This window comes from Vombatus ursinus, unplaced genomic scaffold (genome assembly GCF_900497805.2).
Source record: "Vombatus ursinus unplaced genomic scaffold, bare-nosed wombat genome assembly UNPS02004588.1, whole genome shotgun sequence".
Classification (NCBI taxonomy): Eukaryota; Metazoa; Chordata; class Mammalia; order Diprotodontia; family Vombatidae; genus Vombatus; species Vombatus ursinus.
In genome coordinates this window covers 3,334-24,554 of record NW_020944366.1, presented here as the reverse complement: position 1 = coordinate 24,554, position 21,221 = coordinate 3,334, and the positions used below count along the sequence as shown (strand labels likewise).

At 38.2% G+C, this 21,221-nt stretch overlaps 1 pseudogene; it reads right to left on the bottom strand.

Annotated features, from left to right (window-relative positions):
* Positions 1–10,534: 10,534 nt before the first annotated feature.
* On the bottom strand, positions 10,535–10,867 carry LOC114025106 (annotated as a pseudogene).
* Between the last annotated feature and the right edge of the window lie 10,354 nt (positions 10,868–21,221).

The following is a 21,221-nucleotide window of genomic DNA, read 5'->3' as shown; positions in this document are numbered from 1 at the left end:
TCAACGGTCAGAAACCTGCAGTGATTTCAACTCAATACAATTTAACAAACATATATAATAATTGCCTAGTATGTGACTAGGAATACTAAATACAATAAAATACTAATGCTCTGGATTTCAAATATGATTTAATATTCATGTGGGTATATATGTATCTATATATATACATACATACATATATAAATATATACATACGCATATATAATTATTTATAATACACACATAAACATATATGTGTGTGTGTGTGTGTGTGTGTGTATGTATGACACACTATAAAACTAAAATCCTGGAAGCTGCTGGGAGATGAGATCACCCAGCTGCTATTTTGATAGCCATATGCCTCTTACCTTTTTCTAAAGTAGTCTCACAAATTATACCAAGACTTGCAAGTAGAAGTATATGATATACTGCACTTTATCTAGAAGATGAAGGCCAATTTTTTACCCTAGGAAGTAAAATAAAAAAAAATCAAAAAGCAATCGGTTAAAGGATCCTCTCTTATGAAATGGCTGCCCTGCTGTGCCAGTAGGATGTTGACTTTGCCAAGACAGTGTTTCTAAGTGATGACATCACTACTCTTCCAGTAGAATGTTGACATTTTAAAGAAATGGTTGTTGAGTGTGGATACCACAAAGATTAATGGTCAGAAACCTGCAGTGATTTCAACTCAATACAATTTAAGAAACATATATAATAATTGCCTAGTAGGTGACTAGGAATACTGAATACAATAAAAAACTAATGCTCTGGATTTCAAATATGATTTAATATTCATGTGGGTATATATGTATATAGATACATACATACATATAAATATATACTTACACACATATAATTATTTGTAATACACACATAAACATCTATATATATATATATAAAATGTGTGTGTGTGAGTGTGTGTGTGTGTGTGTGTATGCACAACTCACTATGAAACTACAAATCTGGAAGCTGCTGGGAGATCAGATCAGCGGGCTGCTATTTTGAAGGCCATATGTCTCTTACCTTTTTCTAAAGTAGTCTCACAAATTGTACAAAGACTTGCGAGTAGAAGTATATGATATACTGCACGTTATCTAGAAGATGAAGGCCATTTTTTACCCTATGAAGTAAAATAGAAAAACACAAATCAAACAGCAATCGGTTAAAGGATCCTCTCTTATGAAATGGCGGCCCTGCTGTGTCAGGAGGATGTTTACATTGCCAAGAGAGGGTAGCTAAGTGATAACATCACTGCTCTTCCAGTAGAATGTTGACATTTTAAAGAAATGGTTGTTGAGTGTGGATACCACATAGATCAACGGTCAGAAACCTTCAGTGATTTCAACTCAATTCAGTTTAACAAACATATATACTAATTGCCTATTATGTAACTAGGAATACTGAATATAATAAAAAACTAATGCTCTGGATTCCAAATATGATTTAACATTCATGTGTGTATATATGTGTGTGTGTGTGTATATATATATATATATATATATATACACATACATACATATATACACACACACATACATATAAATATATACTTACACATATATAATTATTTATAATACACACATAAACATATGTTTGTGTGTGTGTGTGTGTATGCGTGACTCACTATAAAACTACAAACCTGGAAGGTGCTGGGAGTTCAGATCACCCAGCTGCTATTTTGACGGCCACATGTCTCTTACCTTTCTCTAAAGTAGTCTCACAAATTATACAAAGACTTGCAAGTAGAAGTATATGATATACTGCACTTTATCTAGAAGATGAAGGCCAATTTTTTACCCTATGAAGTAAAATAGAAAAACACAAATCAAACAGCCAAGCGGTTAAAGGATCCTCTCTTATGAAATGGCTGCCCTGCTGTGCCAGTACAATGTTGACATTGCCAAGAGAGGGTTGTTAAGTGATGACATCGCTGCTCTTCCAGTAAAATGTTGACATTTTAAGGAAATGGTTGTTGAGTATGGATACCACAAAGATCAATGGTCAGAAACCTGCAGTGATTTCAACACAATTCAATTTAACAAACATATATATTAATTGCCTAGTATGTGACTAGGAATACTGAATACAATAAAAAACTAATGCTCTGGATTTCAAATATAATTTAATATTCATGTGTGTATATATGTATATAGATACATACATACATATAAATATATACTTACACATATATATTTATAATACACACATAAACATCTATATATATATATATAATGTGTGTGTGTGTGTGTGTGTGTGTATGCACGACTCACTATGAAACTACAATCTGGAAGCTGCTGGGAGATCAGATCAGCGGGCTGCTATTTTGAAGGCCATTATGTCTCTTACCTTTTTCTAAAGTAATCCCACAGATTCTACAAAGACTTGCAAGTAGAAGTATATGATATACTGCACTTTATCTAGAAGATGAAGGCCATTGTTTACCCTATGAAGCAAAAGAGGAAAACACAAATCAAACAGCAATCAGTTAAAGGATCCTCTCTTATGAAATGGCGGCCCTGCTGTGTCAGGAGGATGTTGACATTGCCAAGAGAGGGTAGCTAAGTGATAACATCACTGCTCTTCCAGTAGAATGTTGATATTTTAAAGAAATGGTTGTTGAGTGTGGATACCACATAGATCAACGGTCACAAACCTTCAGTGATTTCAACTCAATTCAGTTTAACAAACATATATATTAATTGCCTATTATGTAACTAGGAATACTGAATACAATAAAAAACTAATGCTCTGGATTCCAAATATGATTTAACATTCATGTGTGTATATATGTATATATGTATATGTATATATATATATTTATATATTTATATACATACATATAAATATATACTTACACATATATAATTATTTATAATACACACATAAACATGTGTGTGTGTGTGTGTGTGTGTGTGTGTGTGTGTATGTGTGACTCACTATAAAACTACAAACCTGGAAGGTGCTGGGAGTTCAGATCTCCCAGCTGCTATTTTGATGGCCATATGTCTCTTACCTTTTTCTAAAGTAGTCTCACAAATTATACAAAGACTTGCAAGTAGAAGTATATGATATACTGCACTTTATCTAGAAGATGAAGGCCAATTTTTTACCCTATCAAGTAAAATAAAAAAAAAATCAAACTGCAATCGGTTAAAGGATCCTTTCTTATGAAATGGCTGCCCTGCTGTGCCAGTAGGATGTTCACATTGCCAAGAGAGGGTTGCTAAGTGCTGACATCACTGCTCTTCCAGTAGAATGTTGACATTTTAAAGAAATGGTTCTTGAGTGTGGATACCACAAAGATCAATGGTTAGAAACTTGCAGTGATTTCAACTCAATACAATTCAACAAACATATATATTAATTGCCGAGTATGTGACTAGGAATACTGAATACAATAAAAAACTAATGCTCTGGATTCCAAATATGATTTAATATTCATGTGTGTATATATGTATATATATATATATGTGTGTGTGTGTGTGTGTGTGTATATACATACATACATACATATAAATATATACATATGCATATATAATTATTTATAATACACATATAAGCATATATATATGTGTGTGTGTGTGTATGTGTGTGTGTGTGTGTGTGTGTGCATGACTCACTATAAAGCTACAAACCTGGAAGCTGCTGGGAGATCAGATCACTCAGCTGCTGTTTTGATGGCCATATGTCTCTTACCTTTTTCTAAAGTAGTCTCACAAAGTATACAAAGACTTGCAAGTAGAAGTATATGATATACTGCACTTTATCTAGAAGATGAAGGCCAATTTTTTACCCTATCAAGTAAAATACAAAAACACAAATCAAACAGCCAAGCGGTTAAAGGATCCTCTCTTATGAAATGGCTGCCCTGCTGTGCCAGTAGGATGTTGACATTGCCAACAGAGGGTTGTTAAGTGATGACATCACTGCTCTTCCAGTAAAATGTTGACATTTTAAAGAAATGGTTGTCGAGTATGGATACCACAAGGATCAACGGTCAGAAACCTGCAGTGATTTCAACACAATTCAATTTAACAAACATATATATTAATTTCCTAGTATGTGACTAGGAATACTGAATACAATAAAAACCTAATGCTCTGGATTCCAAATATGATTTAATATTCATGTGGGTATATATGTATCTATCTATCTATATATATATATATACACATATATAAATATATACATACACATATATAATTATTTATAATACACACATAAACATATATATGTGTGTGTGTGTGTGTATATGTATGACACACTATAAAACTACAATCCTGGAAGCTGCTGGGAGATCAGATCACCGAGCTGCTATTTTGATAGCCATATGTCTCTTACCTTTTTCTAAAGTAGTCTCACAAATTATACAAAGACTTGCAAGTAGAAGTATATGATATACGGCAGTTTATCTAGAAGATGAAGGCCTATTTTTTACACTATCAAGTAAAATAAAGAAAAATTCAAACAGTAATCGGTTCAAGGATCCTTTCTTATGAAATGGCTACCCTGCTGTGCTAGTAGGATGTTCACATTGCAAAGAGAGGGTTGGTAAGTGATGACATCACTGCTCTTCCAGTAGAATGCTGACATTTTAAAGAAATGGTTGTTGAGTGTGGATACCACACAGATCAACGGTCAGAAACCTGCAGTGATTTCAACTCAATACAATTTAACAAACATATATATTAATTGCCTAGTATGTGACTAGGAATACTGAACACAATAAAAAACTAATGCTCTGGATTCCAAATATGATTTAATATTCATGTGTGTGTATATATATATACATATATACATATATATATACACACATACATACATACATATAAATATATACTTACACATATATAATTATTTATAATCCACACATAAACATATATGTGTGTGTGTGTGTGTGTGTGTGTGTGTGTGTGTGTGTGTATGACTCAGTATAAAGCTACAAACCTGGAAGCTGCTGGGAGATCAGATCACCCAGCTGCTATTTTGATGGCCATATGTCTCTTACCTTTTTCTAAAGTAGTCTCACAAATTATACAAAGACTTGCAAGTAGAAGTATATGATATACTGCACTTTATCTAGAAGATGAAGGCCAATTTTTTACCCTATCAAGTATAATAAAAAAAAAATAAAAAGCAATCGGTTAAAGGATCCTCTCTTATGAAATGGCTGCCCTGCTGTGCCAGTAGGATGTTGACTTTGCCAAGAGAGGGTAGCTAAGTGATGACATCACTGCTCTTCCAGTAGAATGTTGACATTTTAAAGAAATGGTTGTTGAGTATGGATACCACAAATTCAATGGTCAGAAACCTGCAGTGATTTCAACGCAATTCAATTTAACAAACATATGCAATAATTGCCTAGTATGTGACTAGGAATACTGAATACAATAAAAAACTAATGCTCTGGATTTCAAATATGATTTAATATTCATGTGGGTATATATGTATCTATCTATATATATATACATATATAAATATATACATACACATATATAATTATTTATAATACACACATAAACATATATATATATATATACGTGTGTGTGTGTGTGTGTGTGTGTATGACACACTATAAAACTACAATCCTGGAAGCAGCTAGGAGATCAGATCATCCAGCTGCTATTTTGATGGCCATATGTCTCTAACCTTTTTCTAAAGTAGTCTCACAAATTATACAATGAATTGCATGTAGAAGTATATGATATACTGCCCTTTATCTATAAGATGGATGCCTATTTTTTACCCTATCAAGTAAAATAAAAAAAAAATCAAACAGCAATCGGTTAAAGGATCCTCTCTTATGAAATGGCTGCCCTGCTGTGCCAGTAGGATGTTGACATTGCCAAGAGAGGGTTTCTAAGTGATTACATCACTGCTCTTCCAGTAGAATGTTGACATTTTAAAGAAATGGTTGTTGACTGTGGATACCACAAAGATCAACCATCAGTAACTTCAGTGATTTCAACTCAATTCAATTTAACAAACATATGTATTAATTGCCTTGTATGTGACTAGGAATACTCAATACAATAAAAAACTAATGCTCTGGATTACAAATATGATTTAATATTCATGTGTGTATATATGTACATATATACAGACATACATATTAATATATACATACAATGTATATAAGGTATTAGAGAAGAGGGAAAGAAGTTGCAATGTAGTGATACAATAAGATTCAGAGTCAGAAGCCACCTTGGAGATCGTCTAGGCCAAGTCAAGTATTTTACGCATGAGCAAACTGAAATATCATGACAGAAATGAATTACCTAAGCTTGCAAAATGAATTAGTAACAGCTAGGATTGCAAGTTCAGCTACATGACTATGAATGCAATAATTTCTCTTACCCCAGGATAGAAGAAAAGAGAGCTTTGCAAAGGAAATCTCTAGTTGGGTCATAAAACCAGCTTTTTTGGCCAAAGGAGTAGGAATGGTGAGGAGTCATCCAGGTGTGAGAGGTCCCAACTGCTTTTCAGTACTGCATGATTTTGGCAAGTTTCTTAACTCTAGGAATCTGCTTTGGAACATGTAAAAAGGCCTGAGTGTGTAAAGAGGGGAAGAAGGACTAGGCTGGACTAGAGTATCTTTGGAGTTTCTCTGAGCTCTTCAGTGATTCTGTGAGATTTATTCTGTGTCCTCTCACTACAGCTCTTCATGAATGAGTGGGGATAGTCAGTTGTTATATGTGTTCTTATTTGTATATATGTTGGACTAGATGGTATGGGAGATGTCTTTCGAATTTGAGATTCTATGATTCTAAAACCCTTCCTTGTATGGTCACTAAAGTTAGCTGTCCTGGGCTTCAGGCTTTCAGATATGGAAAATAAGTATGTAGAAAAGAAAGCAATGATCTCACAGGGTCACCATGGCTTCGTGTTGATCAGTTTATGCCCACATTCATGAGAGATTAACATCATTTTCAATCCTGATGTGCTTGCTTAGTAGATTATAGGTTAGAGGAATCCAGCGGGCCTCCATTTTAGTAAAACTTTTGAGAAATTATCTTGATTATCTTCATAGACAAGATGGACTCATACAGACTAGATCAAAGTATGTTTACTTGGAGTTACAAGTTTTTGAAAGATTAACTTTGAATTTCGTACTTTTCAAGGGATAAAGAAATAAATAAAAAAAATTAAAAGATATTCAGTCCCCAAGTACCTTAGAAGTCTACTGAAATAGAAAATCTTTGGTAAAACTGAGACAATGGCAACTATTATGTGAGGAGTTTAAATAAAACCATACTTTTCCCAATCACTCTACTTTATTTCTTTACTTTCATACTTTTCTTTGGAGCTATAATCTGTCATCTTATTACATGGAAAAGTAACCATCCAGTCAATAAGCATCGATAAAGCAGCTATTAATGGGACAGGGACTATGCACAGTGGTAGGGATATGAAGAAAGACAAAAGTCTCATGTCTTCAGTAGCTCACAGTCTACTGGTGGGGACAATTATGTATAAAAAGAATACATATATATGTACACATACATAAATAACAATTTTTTTCTGTCTGTACATACATATATACATATATTTGCGTATTATAAGTTGGAGAAAATAACAGAGGGAAGGCAGTAGCATTAAGAAGGATTGGGAAAGACTTCTTCTAGTAGGTGGAGTTTTAGCTGACAATTGAAGGGAGCCAAGAAAGCCAGGAGGTGGAGATGAGGAGGGGAAGAATTCCAGCCAGTAATAATACCCAGAGTCTAAGATGGAGTGTCTTGCGGCAGGAAAGGCAAGGAGGCCAGGGTTACTGGATGGCAGAGAACCTAGTTAGGGAAGAAAACTGGAGTGAGCCATATCACTAACTTTCCTTTCATATGAAATGGGGATAAGAACAGCTGGGCTCGCTCCATCTATTTCACAGGGCTTTGAAAGGTATAAAGCGTGGCATCAAGAAAACATGAAAAATGTTAAGAACATTTTTTTCAGTAAATTTATACAAACAGCTTGGAGTTATGAAAAAATTAAAAAATGGTGCAACAATGCAAAAAAAAAATTACTTCAGAAAAATCATTTTTTTTTCTTTTTGACTAAGCAAGACCTGGCTGGAAGGGCATCTGAAGGCTACTCAATGAACACAGTGTTCCTAGTTTTCTAGATTCACCTCAACTCTCTGAATCATTTCTGAAAGAAGTCTGATCCAATCCAAGATATCCGGACAATTATGACTATACTACCTTTGGAGGGGAAAAAAGTAATGTCTAAGAAAGATTTTTTTTTTTCCATTTATCACTGGTGTCATGGTCCTCAATGGCAAGGAGACTGGTCAAGTAGGCTATCTTGGTCAAATTTCATTTTACATTGATTCTGCTAATCCAAAATTCCTTTCAGGGTTCAGCTTTGCTTTTCTACCTTCACTTTTCTGTAGTAATCTTCTGACGTGTAAAGCAGCTGATGCATTGAAGGAAATATATGAAATGGCTGCCTTGACTACTTGTCCAAGCAGGTAGCCTCTATGGAAATGCCAACAATAGCTGGGTTTCAATCCCTTGGAGAGCCCAGTCAGACAATGGCTCAAATAGGTGATACCTTCAATTAAATTTGGAATAGAAGCACAAGAGATATTTTCATTCAGAAGAGTAGAGGATAACTTAAGTTTCTTCAGGGTTAAAGCAGTAAGGGGAAAATGAAGTTTCTACACTGCCTGAGTTTCTGTAGTCACTGTTCAAGCAAAGAAATGCAACTGAGATTTTGGCTCAAGCTTAAGGTGTGATGGCTTAGAGGACATTTTCAGTTTTATGATCACAGCTCGTGATGTCTTTCCTTACAATGCATGTGCCAAGGGGAGGCGGCAGAGACACAAAGTTGAGAAGTTCAGAGTCTAGAGGAAGAAATATCTCTAGGAAAGCTGTCCTCAGAGGCTGATGTCCACAGCTGATGATCAGATTTGAGTGTGTGCTTTTACCAATGGCAAGGAAAATCATAATATCTTACCCTACCATCACTTTTGAGGAGAATGGAGCCACGCATAGACATTTCACTGGCAAGAGTCACAAAACCGTTCTCTAAAATTATAGAACCTAGTGTTACGCTGCTCCATATTTAAGGTTTATACAGCAAATACTGTGTGTCCCTGTGACCATATCCTAAATTTAGACTTTAGGTCTAGAGATCATCTGGCTCATCCCCTTTCCTTCTGACAGATAAGGTATGCCTTATGATGCAGCCAAAAGTAGTCTAAAAACTTGTAGACGAGACCTAGGATGGAATCCCAATGTTTATATTTACCAATTCTGTGACAAAAATCTTTCTGACCTTCAGTTTCCGGAAATATGGCCATAAACCTGCCCTTAATGAGAAACAACTTGATATAGTGGTTAGAGCCTTGGACTTAGAGTCAGAAAAAGCTAATTCAAATCTGATCTCATGTAATTATTAGCTGTGCAACATTGGGCAAGTCACAGTGCTCATTATTATTTAACATTTAAAAGGTTCTCAAACAAGGTAAGCTCCCCATCAAAACCTCTGGATATCTTCAATTCTGTTGGCTGTTGTTTGCCAGCAAAGATAAGGAAGAAGCTCCCAGAGAGCAAAAGGAATGGCAGAAACTGAATGAGAATGGAAATGAGCTTGATGCCAGTGTGTTATTTGTAGTACTGGATTAATGAAACAAACCCACTACAGAGGTACTTCATGATGAAAATGACTAATTGTATAAAGCAGGGATTTTTTTTCCATTAAAAAAAAAACAAAAAAATCTTATGCTTATCCTAGGGCATTCTGCACAAAAGGATGAAAGGATGATAAATCAGAGGGAGGTGGAAGATGAATCTTAATGCTATTTTGCATGAGCCTATTTTGTACGTTTCCAGGGTCTAGCTATTATGATAGTGGCATCCCATACTGAAATGTCACCATACTCGGCATTGGAAAAATCTCCTATGTTTAAATCTAAAGGAGGGAAAAGATACCACGTGTATACAAAATACCTTCCAATAGGAGAGAAACAGAGTTTAATACACATCTCATCTCTCTTAAATTCGAAGATATCTTGAGGGCTATAATATATCTGAAACAAAGTGGCACTATAAACATTTTAACCTTCTGAAATGAGCTCTAAAAACTAAAAACCACTAGAGAAGCCTTCCTTTCAATGGCTCATTGCTTTAGAAGTACCTAATCATTTCTTCCCCCTTGAATTCCTTTTAAAAAAATCCAGACAACCACACCAGGTAAGTTGGTGTGAAAACTGGAATGAACACAGAGCAGTTTGAAAAATAAAAATGTATTTGAGGAAAAGGAGAGGGCACAGTTAAGGCATCTTTAAAAAAAAAATCCCCTGGGCAAGTCACTTAACCCCAATTGCCTAAATAAATAAATCAAATCAAATCAAATTTAAAAATCCACATGGCTTTGGTTTATTGAAATACCTCCACACTGGTAAAGAGAAAAGGAAATATTTCAAAGCATCTAGAAAATAAGAAAACTGTCTGAATACCGAGTGTACGATAATTCAGACACTTTCTACATGTGGATATCAAACTCAGACGCCTTCTCCCTGTGAAACTCTGTATGGTCACCTAGAAATTGATCTGACAGAAGATGGCATCCCCTAAGTCTCTGCAGAAGTTCCCTACCAAGAATTGTTGTCTGGAAGGGTGGGAACCATGGAATTTCCGTTGGTTGGTGAGCAGCCCGACTTCAATTTTTCCAAATACTCGGTTTGTGCAGGTTGATGACCCTCAAGAACTTTAATGGCATCTTCAACCTTCCTTCCTATAAGAAAGGAATCCTCCCAGTCTTCCACTACCTCCCTCAGTGCGATGCTTGCCATCTTGGTTCTGCTCACACAGGCCCAGAAGTCTGCCTAATTTTCCTCTTCCGACACTTCTCTTAGCGCAGTTCCGCCTTGCTCTACCTCGGGCTCCATTCCTCCCCCGGGGAACAACGCACTGATCTGGAGGTGGACCCCCTCTCCTCCCCTCCCCCCTCGCCGACGGAGTAAGCCCAGGCAGCCCCCGCTTCTAGAAGCGCCGCGGACAAACCTCAGTCCTTATCCTCCTCCTCCTCCTCCTGTTTGGCTTCAGCTTCATCCTAGAGCCGGGTTCCTCCCGCGGCAAGCCCGACCCAGGGCGCGGGGAAGGCTGGAAGGGAGGAGGGAAGGAGGGAGGGAGAAAGGGAAGGACAAAGAGGTAGGGAGGAAGAGAAGAAGGAAGGAAGGGAGAGAGAAAGGGAGGAAGAGAATAAGGAAGGGAGCGCCCGAGGGCCGCGGCTGGGACACGGGCCCAGGAGGCTGCGCCCCTGCTGCCAGACAAGCCGCGTCTCCACACGAAGCCAGCCCGCCGCCCGCCACCTCTCTCTATCCCACTAAACGCACTTCCGGACCTCCAGGCAGGCCGAGTCTGGCGCCACGTGACCGCCGCGGGCCATTGGCAGCGGGCGCTGCGGCTCCGCCCCCGCGGCTACGGCAGCGCTGGCCCCGCAGGTGGAAGGCTGGCCCTGCAGCTTTTTATGGCGCTCACCTGGCGGCTGGTTCCTCCTCCAAGTGATGCTTGTTTAGAAAGTTAATGAAATCAAACAAATGCCACGCTGAGGAAGCTCGACGAGAAAGCCTCACTCCTGAAATACTTAATGAAACACGGCAGCCCAAGACAGCGCTAGTTTGGAGGAGAAAGCCAGTCATAAAATCTTGTGTTAGGAATGTGAGGGAAGACTACCAGCAATGTTGCCTCATCCGAGTGTAAAAAGCAGCGAAAGAGAAAACCAGCCTGCAGAAAGCTTGGTATGAGACTCGAGGGTGTGATTTACAGAGCAAGCTGGGAACGTAACAGAAGTTCAAAGGATCCGACTTTCATTTCTCTAGCAATTTGTTATCAGTGACAGTGGATCGATACATTTAGATTGTGATGTGTCAGCACCCCCACGTACTGCTCGAGGGTATAGAAATGGGATAATAGCACAGTAAGCTTAGAGTTGGCAATGACCTCTGACAACTTGTTAAACTTACTTTGTTTGAAATGATGGAAAAGTAGCATTCAAGAAAAGAAAGTCAGAAGGAAAGGCTGGACTTGACCAAAAATACTTACATACACACATATATGTATGTATATGTATATGTGTATGTGTGTGTGTCTATGTATATATGTATATATGTACACACACACACATACATACATACAGAGAGACCAAGGAGTGTTAGGGACAACACAAATTTAAAGGCATTCTTGAAATTTATTTTCAAAATAACTCAAATCAGGAAAGATTGCAAAAGAATGGAAAAGATCAAGAAGTGTATTGTTTCCCATTAAAAATCAAAAGAGAAGACTTTAGGTAGCTACCTACCCATATGATTACTTTCCTGTTCCTAAAGAAAAAAAAAATATATATATATATATATGAAAAATGAGCTATGCCTGCCTTGAGCATGTTTTTGATGAATAGAAAAGAATATGGAGATATTATCACTCCCCTGCAGAGGAGACTAGGAAGGTATCAGTAGCTACTCCTTCATATGCAGAAGTAGAAACACTGCATAGAAGATGAAGAACAACAGATTTAGGTTTGATGCAAAAATAATCTCATGAATCTAATGATTAGGCTTATTTCCAGTTAAACAAGCTCCCTTGGGAGGCTGTGGTTTTTTGCTTCATTGAAGGTCTTCAAGGCACTTCGGGACACATTTCAATGAGACTGACAGTTTTCCATTCCCCTGGGACATTGAGCTAGTTCCAAAAGCTATAGATTGGCCCAGTTTAACCAAGCTGCAAGTAATGTTGCATTGCTTTTTGAAGACTGAAAATGGGCTGCTCTGTAGTATTTTGAGATATCCTTAGATGTTTCTGTGGTCACTGATTGCATTGGTACCCCAGGATGTCAGCTGGTTAAATGACAAAAAATCAGTTATTCTATGTTATTATATCTGAGTCAGAAGATAAAGAGCTACCGGAGATACATAGGGTATGCCTAATAACATTTTCGATTTGTATGGTTCTTTTTTTTTTTTTTTTAAAGACTGCCATAAACCTTATCTCATTGGATCCTTACAATGACCCTCTCCTGTGAGACAGGGAAAGCATTACTTTAATGTTAAAGATGAAGAAACTGAGTGTTGAAGTGACTTGTCCAGTATCAAATAGCTATTATGTTATAGACCTGACAATGGAGCCTGGGTCATCTGACTCTTTTATCTGGTATTTTCATAGTATATCATGCTGTGTTTTAAAGCCTACTAGTGATGGGGCTCTTGAGGGGAGGAGAGTTTGTGCTTTCGATGGAGAGGCGCCGGAAAGTCTTTCATCAAAATGAAGCAGACGAAACATATTGCCAAGATTGATCACTGAATTGAGCTTCTAATGGAGACAGGCAATGGCACCCTCCCCCCACCTTGGGGATGTATAGAATATTCCATGGATCCTGGAGCAAAATACCTAATTACCTTGTGTTTTCCTCACCCTCCACCTTACCAAAAAAGTCTTGTTTTTGACTTGCTGAGGGAACTCAGGTTTTGCATTGCTAAGTCTCTGAAAGAGTTTCACATCTGCTGAGTGTAGGCATATGTATATATATATATATATATATATATATATACACACACACACACACATACACATATATGCATATACATAAACACATGGATATGTATACACACGTATATATATACAGATTTTATGTGTATATGTGTATTACAGATATGTATACATATGTATGTATGTGGGTGGGTATATGTACATATATAGGTATATATGTACACACACATTATAAATATATATCTATATATGTTCATATGTATGTATGTATTTATCCCTAATGGTATTGAATCGGTGATTTCTTCATTTTAGAAACTCCCCACTTGAAAACACCCTTATGCAGATGGGCAACTCATATGCAACTTCTAGCCATTGTTCTTAATATTTACTTTGCAGGAGTTACTCTGTGTGTGTGTGTGTGTGTGTGTGTGCATTCCAGAAAATCAAATGATAAATCAAGTCCCGATGTGCAGTACTGGCTGATTTCTGAGGTGCTGGTTTTCTGAGCTCACACTAAAACGTCTCTGTAGGGGTCTGAGGAAGTTCCAGCACAACAGAACATATATGTTTATCGATACAACCCTCGGTCAAAAGCTATGGACATTTTAGTCATTTTTCATATTGTTTGAACAATTCACATTTCCACCAGCGATGTATTTGTGTACCTGCCTTTCCCAGTCCTTTCAATATTGACTATTCCCATCTTTGTCAATTTGCTGAATGTGAGGTGAAACTTCAGATTAACCTTGATTTGCCTTTCTCTTATTATTAGTGCTTTGAATCATTCTTCTTTTGTTAAGAGCTTGTAATTCTCCTTTTCAGAAAATATTTTTCCTGTACTTTTAAAATTTATCTATCGGGAATAGCTTTTGGTCATATATTTCTGTTAAGTGTTTATATATCTTAGACATCAGACCCTTATCAGAGGTATTTGATATGGAGATTTTCTCTCAATTCCCTCCCCCCCCTTATTCTAGTTGCATTACTTTTTGTCATGCAAAATATTTTCAATTTCATGTTATCACAATTATCAATGTTATACTTTATAATTGCCGCTATCCCACAATTAGTTAACAATTCACTCCCTAGCCATACCTTCGAGAGGCATAGGGGGAAGGGAAGAGAGAAGGGAAAAAGCATTTATTCAGTGCCTGCTTTGTGCCAAGCACTGTGGTGTGCTTTAGATACATTCTCTTATGTGATTCTCTTTGTTCCTAATTTTTAATATATTTTCTTTAATATCTGGTTCCCATCCATTCTCAAGTCATCACAGTATATAAGACATTATTCAAACCTAATTTGTGTCAGACTGTTGGAATTTTCCCATCAATTCATATCAAATAGGGAGTTCTTTCCTAGGTAATTTGTGTTTTCAGCTTTATTGAACACTGGGCTATTTAGTTCAATTATTTCTGATTTTTCCATATCTAGGCTGCTCTACTAATCTCAATTTTTTTAAACATACCAATGAGTTTAGTTTTATAATGCAGTTTGAGGTGTGGAAGTGTTATTTATCGTTGTTCCTGCTTTTTTCATTGTGTCCCTTGACATTCTAAGATCTTTTGCTACCACAGATGGATTTTGTAATTATTTTGTCTAGCTCTGTAATGAATTCCTTTGGTAATTTTCTTTCTTTTTCTTTTGATTTTTTTTCTTTTTTTCTTTTTAACATGTGTTTTTAAAACTTTGAGTTACAAATTTTCTCCCTTCCTCCCTCCCCACCCACCTTCATTGAAAAGGCAAGCATCTCCATACAGGTTATAGATGTGTAGACATGCAAAACACTTCCATAGTAGTCATGTTGTGAAAAACTAAGTATATTTCCCTTCATCCTATCCTACCTCCCATTTATTCTATTCTCTCTTTTGACCTTGTCCCTCCTCAGAAGTGTTTGCTTTTGATTATCCCCTTCCCCAATCTGCCCTCCCCTCTATCAATCCCTTGCTCTCTTGTCCCCTTCCCCCCTTATTTTCCTGTAGGGTAAGATAGATTTCCATACCCCATTGTGTATGCTATTCCCTCCTTAAGCCAAATCCTATGAGAATAAGATTCACCCATTCCCTCTCACCTTCCCCATTTCCCCTCCACTGCAAAAGCCTTTTCTTGTCTGTTTCATGTGAGATAATTTACCCCGTTCTACTTCTCTCTTTCTCCTTCTCCCAGTATAATCCTCTCTCAGCCCTTAATTTTATTTTCCAGATATCACCCCTTCATCTTAAACTCACCCTGTGTCCTCTATCTATCTATCTATCTATCTATGCATGCATATAATTTTTTCCCTCCCACTATCTGAATACAGACAAAGGACTCATGAGTTACAAATCTCATCTTTCCCTGCAGGGATGTAAACAGTTCAACCTTAATAAGTCTCTTATGATTTCTCTTTCCTCTTTACCTCTTCCATGTTTCACTTGAGTCTTGTATTTGAATGTCAAATTTTCTATTCAGCTCTGATCTTTTCCTCAGGAATGCTTGAAAGTCCCCTATTTCACTGAAAGACCATTTTTTACCCTGAAGGATTATACTCAGTTTTGCTGGGTAGGTGATTCTTGGTTGTAGTCCTATCTCCTTTGCCCTCTGGAATATCATGCTTCATGTCCTCCTGTCCCTTAATGTAGAAGCTGCTAAATCTTGTGTGATCCTGATTGTGTTTCCACAATACTTGAATTGTTTCTTTCTGGCTGCCTGCAATACCTTCTCCTTGACCTGAGAATTCTGGAATTTGGCTACAATATTTCTAGGAGTTTTCCTTTGGGGATCTCTTTCAGGAGGTGATCGGTGGATTCTTTCTACTTCTATTTTGCCCTCTGGTTCTAAAATATCAGGGCAGTTTTCCTTGAGAATTTCTGGAAAGATGATGTCGAGACTCTTTTTTTGATCATGGCTTTCAGATAGTTCACTAATTTTTAAGTTCTCTCTCCTGGATCTGTTTTCCAGGTCAGTTGTTTTTCCAATGAGATATTTCACATTCTCTTCTATGTTTTCATTTTTCTGGATTCGTTTTACAGTGCCTTGTTTTCTCAAATTGTCTCTAGCTTCCAATTGCTCCATTCTTATTTTTAAGAAAGTATTTCCTTCAGTAAGTTTTTGGACTTCCTTTTCCATTTGACCAATTTTGCTTTGTAGGGCATTCTTCTCCTCATTGGCTTTTTGGACCTCTTTTGCTATTTGGGTTAGGCTATTTTTTAAGGTGTTATTTTCTTCAGTATTTTGGGGGGTCTCCTTTAGCATCACTCTCAGTTTTTCCTCTACTTCTCTTCCTTGCTTCTCAAAATCCTTTTTGAGCTCTTCCATGGCCTGGGACCAATTCCTATTTTTCTTGGAGGCTTTGGATGTAGGGGCTTTGGCTTCGTTGTCTTCTTCTGGTTGTGTGCTGTGATCTTCTTTGTCACCAAAGTAAGATAATATAGTCTGACTCTTTTTGCGCTGCTTGCTCATGATCCCAGCCAATTATTTGAGTTATAAACTCTTTGTTAAGGTAGGGGTCTGTTTCCAGTGTGGAGAATGTACTGTCCCAAGCTTCAGGGGTTTTGTGTAGCTGTTTTCAGAGATAATTCTAGGGACCTGTAAATTTTCAGTTCTTCCAAGGTGCTATGATCAAGGGTGAGGTGTTTGCTCCTTTCCTGTCCTGTGCTCTGCTCTATGAGTGACCACAAGCACTCTTTTCTGTCTTGGAACTCTGAGAAGGATTTCCTCTCCACAGCCACTACAAGCTTCACCACACCAGGGCTGCTCCTGGCCCCAGGACTGCCACCCAGAACTGTGACCCAGATCCAAGCACAGGCAAAGCAAGAGAATCCTGCACCAGCAGAGAGATTCCTGCAATCCCCCTCTGATCGGCCACTCGATTCCCCCTCCGTCTGTGGGCTGGAAGCTGAGGAGGCAACCGCCGCCCCCCCCCCCGGCGCCGAGCTCGGGACCGGGGCTGGAACCCCACCATGCTTCTCTCTCACGGTAGAAATAGACTTTTCCCACCAACCTTCTAAGTTGTCTTTGGTGTTCATGGGTTGCAAAGTCTGCAAACCGCCATAGCTGCTCGCCATTCAGTCCTCTGAGGCCTGCTCCAGGTGGGCTGTGGCCTGCGCCGAACTGCGCTCCTTTCCCTGCCCGGCACGCTATACCTTTCCCATCAACCATCCAGGTTGTCTTGGTCTGGAAATTTGTTTCACTCTGTCTTTTTATGGATTCTGCTGCTTTAGAATTTATCTAGAGCCATTTTCTGTAAGTATTTGGAGGGGTTTGGGTGAGAGTTCAAGCAAGTCACTGCTTTTACTCCGCCATCTTGGCTCCGCCTTGGTAATTTTCTATTTATAGCACTACATCTGTAAATTGATTTGGTAAGATTGTCACTTTCATGATATAAGCATAGCCAGGCCATGGACTCTGACTACCCCTCCCTACCCCCAGTTATTTAAGTTCCTTATTTCTTTAAGGAGTATTGACTTCCAGGTATTTCTTATGCTTTGTCGTTATTTTAAATTTAACTTTCCTTTCTGTTCATGCCTCCTGTGTTTTGCTGTGACTAATTATAAATGTTGTTGATTAATATTTGCAAGAAGTGATGGTGACAGATGGGAGGTTGGAGATAAGCAGTTTTTTCAAACTATCATCTTAATGAGTTTGTTTGAGGCTCCCATATAATTTCCTAAGTAAACTATCATGTCATAATAAACCTGAGATAATTGTATATTCACTTTGTCTTTTTCCTTCTATGCTCTTAATTTCTCTGTCTCTCTGTCTCTCTCTCTCTCTTTGCTATTGCTAGCATTTGTAGAATTTTTTTAAAAAAAATATGAGAAAGGGGGCTCTCCTTGCTGTACCACTAATATTTATTAGGAAAGCTTCTAGGGTTGTCCCACTGCTAAAATGGTAACTTTTGGTTTCATATATAGTGATAAGAATTAGACCTCTGATTACATTGGTATAGGGGATTCCCAGATGAGGAAACTCCCTCTCCCAATGCACATTGGCACCTTCTCTATAATTTATAATCTAAGAGAGTTTTCTAGAGTACTGAGAGGTTGGCTTAGTGATTTGCCCTAGATCACACTGTTGGTATATATCAGAAAGGGAATTTGAATCCAGAGCATTAAAGAACTGAAGGGAATCATGGAAGCCATTGTTTCTAAAACTCTCATTTTACAGATGAGGAAACTGAGACAAAGAGGTAAGTTATTTGTCCTGGATCAAACAGTTAATAAGTGTCAAGGGCAGGATTTGAACCCAGCTCCAATTCCTATCTCTCTTTACACAGTGTTTGGCCCAAGTAGAAAAATTCCTTATTGCAACTTTGTGTATAGGAGTTATTTTTTTTTTAAAAATCTCATTCTTTAAAACTCTGTGGCAAGTTGATATCAAAGTAATATAAAACTGTTTTAGTGGGTTAAGATTTAGTCTATGATTTATCAAATGTAAGTCTCTCTACTTGAGAGAAATGCTTGCACAACCAGGATAGGACAAAGCATTCTGCTACAGCCATGTAACTGCTCTACCTAATGGATGTTTTTGGCTGCCTTAACCTTTACTGTCTGAGCAGAAGTCACAAACAGCAATAAATTGAAGGTGCCATGATGATTATGTAGCTCATTCCCTCAACTGAGCTTTCAAATATGGTGTCATAGTTAAAAAAAAAAAAGAACACTTACATATTTTCCTGATCCAAGCTCTGCCCCATCGACATCCTAATGTCTCTGTGTCTAGTTGCCATAAAGTAAACCCATCTTCAAAAATGCGATCCATTTATTTCCTTTAATAAGTCAGTTAGTCAGCAAAGCATTTATTAAGCGCTTCATCTATTCCAGGCATTGCGCCAAGGGCCAGGAACAGAAAGAAAGGCAAAAATATTCCCTGCCCTTAAGAAGTTTACATTCTAATCAGGGAGACAACTTATAGATATCCTGGTAAATACAAAAAATATGTGGAACATAAGAAGGTAATATGAAAGGGGAAGGCAAGAAGAGCTAGAATGACTGGGAAAGATCTTCTGGAGGCTTAGGTTCTTATAATCTAGCCATTGCTCAGATTCTTAAAATCTAGCCAATAGTTCACTAATGTTCAGACTCCTTAAGAGTCTGCCCAATATGATGGATGTTCTAATAAACCTTGTCTTTGACTGAAAGAAGGCTTGGGTTGAATTCTTTCGGGCAGGATCCACATGTTGTGATTTTTGGGTCCCAGCACCCCGGAACCCCTAAAGCTCAACATGTTGGTGGCCAGTACAGGCAAACTGCCTAACCCTGTGTTCTTCTCCAGCCAAGACTGGCAGTTATGAAAGCCTCGCCCCTCCCCGCATTTCTTGCTCTGCAGTTGGGGTCACTCTCCAAGCACCAAGGCTTAGAGGTGCTTTTTGGGCAGGCAGTTACGAGGCTGTCCCACACTCAGCCGGATGCTCTCAGGCTCTCAGTCCACTGGTTTGGTTCAAGGCCATGGACCTGGGTACACCTTCCACAGCACAGAGGATGAGGATGGACTCCCTATCTGGAAGCTTATTCTCAATTCTGTCAATTCTCTTGGTGCTAGGGAATTGGGGATAACTGCAGTTGCTTTTTGGTTCCCTGAGGCTTACTTACTCCCCTCTACACTCCTGAATCCTCCTTCATGGAGGTCACAGGGAAAAGTCAGAACAGCTCAAAACCGATTCTGGAGGTTTTGTGATCAACCATTAAGGATTTTGAAACTTCCCCTTTCAATTCTGGTCACTCCTTTCTCCCACTCCCTTCCCTTCAGTCAAGAGGGTATCTGTTAACCCCTCTCCTAGGAGAAGAGAGTTTCACCTTTTACCTCTCATCTTTGATTTTGCACTCCCCGACTTGCGAAAGGAAGGAGGAGGGAGGGGCAGGAGCTACAGAGTGGGCCTGCCAGTAATGGCCTGGGGCCCTAGGGCAACCTTGACCTGGAAGCATCACCCAGGTTCAGCACATCCTGCTCAAGGTAAAGAAGCTGGCCTCTGAACTTGGGTAAGCATACTCTTTTAAAGTTATTGTTTTAACTGTTAATGATGAGATGTTGATTCTCCACAGAAAATAATTTGGAAATGCATTTAACAAAATTCATGTCACCTGATTGGTAATGGGTTGTTTCAAGTTTCAAACTGGTGAGCTTTTTCTATCAGTTATGTCAAGCAACTTTTCATAATTTGGTCACCACTACAATAATTTGGCTATTGTTGGTTATTGTTTTAATGTGTCAACTGGCCAGAAAGCTTGTCTGGGTTATGGCTTGCTGAGAATTTGCGAGTGTATAGAAATCTCTTATGATTGGCTTTTTATACCAGGACAAATTGAAGTTTGAGATGTAAATCCTGGAAAAGTTTTTCCTAAGCTGTGATTAGTGAAACTTGCTGTGTGAGGTAAAAAGCTCATAGGATTTTATTTTGAGTTGTCTAATGGATCCTAATAATCCATCGATAAATCAATAATCCACCATCTGAGAAATGCCACAAGCTACTCTGAGAGAATGTGACACTGGTGGGAAGTAAGCATCGGGAAAAAGCTGAGAGGACATTTTTAGCCTCACTCTAAGATGGAATCGTCCTTGTTCAGTTTCCCCATTATGTTCCTTTGAAAAGGAAGGTTACCCACCTGGCTATTCCTGAGTCTGGCTATAAGGTGGATTTGATACATCACGATTGGAAAACTGAATTATCTGAATCCAAACAGAGCTAAAGATGTTTTATCCTGTCATTTGGGCCCTGCAGTCTTTTCTGTCAGATTTGTGTCTTCCAGACTACAGTCCATCCCTTCGAGGTGGTAACAAACA